The following is a 4352-nucleotide window of genomic DNA, read 5'->3' as shown; positions in this document are numbered from 1 at the left end:
TCAATGATTCGAAAAATTTTTGCAGCAGGCGGTGTCCTTTTGTAGTGAGGTAACTATGATCAGTCGGAAGTGTTTCAGTGCCCCTTTAAGTGCTTGTTAAGTGCTTTAAGTGCATGTTAAACCTTTATGTCACTTACTTTCCATTTATTGATATGTTGATAGTAAGGACAGCTCTATATGCTCTCTGGAGGTCAATAATTATCATTCACTGATGTTAAGTCTGCACAAGTGTCTCCCCATGTTGTATTACCAGTGGTTTAGTTATGCTTCCCAGGACAGCCATTTGCACTGTATTCAACAAACTGGGAAGAAGCATAAATTATGGTACATATACCAGCTGGGGTCATTTGAATCAAACCATTCTTTCAGAGTACTCAACTCTGGTGGCCAAACTTTTTAAATACTCATCGTATGCAGGTTTGACACTGTTCCATGTTACTTCTCATGTTCTGTTTGGCCAGATATACCCTCATATGCTAAAAAGTGCAACAAAAATGGGCTTGAGTAAAACGTATGAGGCAAGTACAGTGAACAAAATATTGAGTGCATGTGGTTTATTTTGTGAAAAAATACAAGTAAGGAAAGGGACAACAAACCGCCATTGAAGAATAACCACAACTCTATGCACACAGATCATAAGTGAACTGCAAATATCTCGGAATACCATAAGATGAAAACTTGCATCAGAATGCGTAGTGTAAATCAGCACTTCAATGAAGAATACAAGTTGCAAAAGAATGTGCATTGCTAATTTACAAAAAGTGTGTTGAAGTTGAAGTCTGCAGGTTTGGCCAATGCAAACAAGTGCAGCATGTAGATCACATGGCAACGACCGTGTCTGAAAAGTATGAAGTGGCTGAGTGGCATAAAAAATGCTGGATTTCCAAACAGAAGACTGCACTTACTCTCAAGGCCGCCACGCTTTGATGGAGCCAAGGTCACACACACAAATGCCTCTATGCAATACAGGCTACTTGCAATATCGCCAGCCATGGCACGACTTCAGGTGAATCACCTAATGCCGAATATGCAAACGCGCCACTGGAATTCATCTTTTGGTGGCACAGCCACAGTTACTTTTAAAATTTCACACATCAACTGAGCAGTCTCTGCAATTATGTTGCTACATGTAGTTAGAGAACAGTTAAAAAGGTGACTCAAGAATGCAGTGGAAATATGCTTCAATTTCACCAATGTCAATGCAATTGTTTTTACACATAACTGGTGCCGTCCTGAAAGTGGATGAATTTTTGTGTAGCACGTCACACGAGCATTCAGAACATCGAATGATGGCAGGCCTGTGAATGTATTTACGTCGCTACTATTTATCGTGTTCACAAACTTCTGTGGAAAAGTACCCGATGTCACTTGGGCAGCCTTGCTTTCTGTAAGCCTTGTCCGTGAAGCCATTTCTAGTAGGAAATTTGCCACGTCTTTTTCTTCTCTTGAGTACTCTGCCATTAATGTCTGGAGGCCAGGTTGGCAAGCACATTCCTGTCACAAAACAAAAGCAAGAGTTGTAATGTCTGACATATCTGACGCGAAATGCAGCTTCTTTTTGTCATTCCAATAATGCACGTCAGTGTATTAAATTCAATGTTGGAAGTAGGAAAGCCAAGCTTTTTGCATCAGTTAATTTGCACCCATCACACACCACAATCCTTTCACGAATTAATCCAGAAAACATGCTGCCGGCTAGGTAAAGACAGCTACCACATCACAAATATATAGAAAAAATAAATTGCCATATTTGCTGTGTCCTTGTCCCTTATGGTGTTTGCAAGGCTTTGGTCAATGCTGTTAGGGGATGGGAAATCGTCCTGCAATGTCAGATAGAGTTCAGTTCAAGAAACCAGTGGTTAAGCAATGTGTGCACAAGTTGCAATTAATGTGCACCCATCACACACCACGTGCTACAATGCTTTTACGATGTAAATCCAGAAAGCATGCCACCGTCTAGGTAAAGACAGCTACCACAACACATACATATACAAAAAGAAATTACCATATTTCCTTTGTCACTTATTTGGTCCATGCTGTTGCGGTCAGGGGATGGGAGATCGTCCTGCAATGTCAGAGTTTAATCCCAAGGAATTAGTGGTGAAGCAATGTGTGCACAAGTTGCAGGCAGCCAATTTACCATGGTGGTCGTGCTGACAGGTGCATGGGGCAACACCTTTGCTTCTAATGGGGAGGCAACAGTTTCTTTGCTTGATTCATTCTGTAATGCATTAAAAGGTGTTGACATCTATTGCATGCTTGTAGACATGGTGTATGTACCATAAGCATATAAGTGCTGCACCATGTAGTCAAATTAACTTACTCTGGCTGACCGATACACATGTCGGCGAAGTCTTGCCAGTGAAAGCTCTTTCATATGAGCATCCTTGTTCTCATCATAACATGACGTCCTTGGCAGGTTTTCAGTTGGTATTGCATTTTTTTCAGCCGCTGTCTTTGACATGCTACATCTGAAAAAATAAATGAATTGTTTATGCTTTGTTGTGCCTCAATATGGGCTGCACCCAGAATTTTTTTTCTTTTTACCTCAGAAACAAAGCCACAATATTTATAAAAAAGCATTTGCAAGGAAATGAAGCACGGTTTGAGTGTGCAAGGCTATGCAACGATGTACACCGAATGTAGCATCTGCAAAACGTAGTTGAAAGCTGCTCATAACACAAAGTACACAGGTGCAAACACCACCACATGACCGGAGTAGTTATGCCACTGAGTTGGGGATGATTTAATAACACAGATAAAGGTAGCTTAGGTACTAATACTGCACATACATATGCGACACGTCAGTAGACGGCGGACGCCGTAAATTTTCCTCGAAACTAGCAAACGCGTGTAAAATTGACATGTGGCTGTCGCGTAAGTGGCAAACTTCTGCAATGAACGCGATAGGCTCGCCGTCGGTGCGAAATACCAGTGTCATATGGCCACTCTTGAGCACGTCGGAGATTCTCAAGTGCAAGTGGCAAATTCGTAATCAGTCGCGCTGGGAAGTGCCCGCGTGCAGTGCGCCTGTGCTGCAAGTTCATCCGCACCACGCATGATATTTATTCCGCTTTAGCATGCCACATACGTGGCACGTTTACACTCAACACTTCCCGAACTTGCTAGTACATCATTCGTAAACATTTGAATCTCCGACGCCCGTATAAGTTGCGCGAGACGTGCTGGGCATCAAAAGCCTCCCGAGTTACAGCCGGGTGTAGCCAACGAGCGCAGAGGTGACGTTGCTCGCAGAAACCGCTGTGAAGCGTCGAACATGAGCTCTAATTACAGCCAATGTGGTTAACGAGTGCAGAAGAGACGTTCCTCGGAGAAACCGCTGTGATAGGTCTCGAACCTGTGCTCGAATTTCGCGTTGCGGCTAACATATGCAGCAAATAATGCATATCCCAATCGCCAGTGCCCGCAATGCGAAACGTGTTTACATAAGGTGACACAGTGACATGTATAATGGCCACGCACAATGGTCATGCATTAGGGTCGAGTTCACAAGTTCACAATAGTGTCTCACCTGGTAAGGAGAAATTATCCCGTGCAAAATGCCGTGAGCAAACAGTCACTGTAAGCGTCACAGCCTTGCCGATGCGGAGGTTAGCGATCCACCTGGTTCTGCGGCTTCAGCCTTTCCACTCGGAGGGAAGTGCGTGAACGGAAATATCGCGGTCCTTCCATCTCGCTGGCACGCACCGAGGAACACAGCAGAACTGCTTGGCCGTTCGCTTTTTCTTTGCTAGCAGCTTCATTCTTCCGTCCGCGACAGCAGCCTCCACGGCACACACGGCGACTGGACCTCTGTATTTCGTTTCTCCCTACTGCCGCTAGGTGTCGCATGAATTGCTGGAGTTGCGAATAGCCCATGAAAATATCAATTTTGCCCCATAAAATAATTTCTCACGAAAGCGCCGGAACTTCGCATATATTACTCCTCGCGCACGCCCTCACCTCGATCAACGCGATAAATATGCGAAGAGGCAAAGAATTATTTTCTCGGAAAATCGAAAAAACGGTAATTGCCCATGAAAATATCAATTTTGCCCCATAAAATAATTTCTCACGAAAGCGCCCGATCTTCGCATATATTACTCCTCGCGCACGCCCTCACTTCGATCAACGCGATAAATATGCGAAGAGGCAAAGAATTATTTACTCGGAAAATCGAAAAAACGCTAAGGCTATGAAAATATCAATTTTGCCCCATAAAATAATTTCTCACGAAAGCGCCGGAACTTCGCATATATTACTCCTCGCGCACGCCCTCCCCTCGATCAACACGATAAATATGCGAAGAGGGAAAGAATTATTTTCTCGGAAAATCGAAAAAACGGTAAGGC

The 4352-nt window shown here is 43.7% G+C and overlaps 1 long non-coding RNA gene across 3 annotated transcripts; it reads right to left on the bottom strand.

The window, feature by feature from the left end:
• Positions 1 to 539: 539 nt before the first annotated feature.
• Positions 540 to 3864, bottom strand: LOC135913359 (uncharacterized). 3 transcript variants are annotated; one of them, XR_010567977.1, is made up of 3 exons: positions 3533 to 3864; positions 2006 to 2471; positions 540 to 1494 (listed from the first exon to the last, which is right to left on the bottom strand). It is a non-coding gene; the product is annotated as an uncharacterized lncRNA (long non-coding RNA). The 3 variants fall into 3 exon arrangements; XR_010567976.1 differs by having other exon boundaries at positions 540 to 2221; positions 2324 to 2471; XR_010567974.1 differs by having other exon boundaries at positions 540 to 2471.
• Positions 3865 to 4352: the final 488 nt, after the last annotated feature.

The sequence above is a fragment of the Dermacentor albipictus genome, chromosome 4, assembly GCF_038994185.2.
Source record: "Dermacentor albipictus isolate Rhodes 1998 colony chromosome 4, USDA_Dalb.pri_finalv2, whole genome shotgun sequence".
Classification (NCBI taxonomy): Eukaryota; Metazoa; Arthropoda; class Arachnida; order Ixodida; family Ixodidae; genus Dermacentor; species Dermacentor albipictus.
Note: the sequence above shows the minus strand (reverse complement) of the source record. Positions and strands in the feature narration are given on the sequence as shown.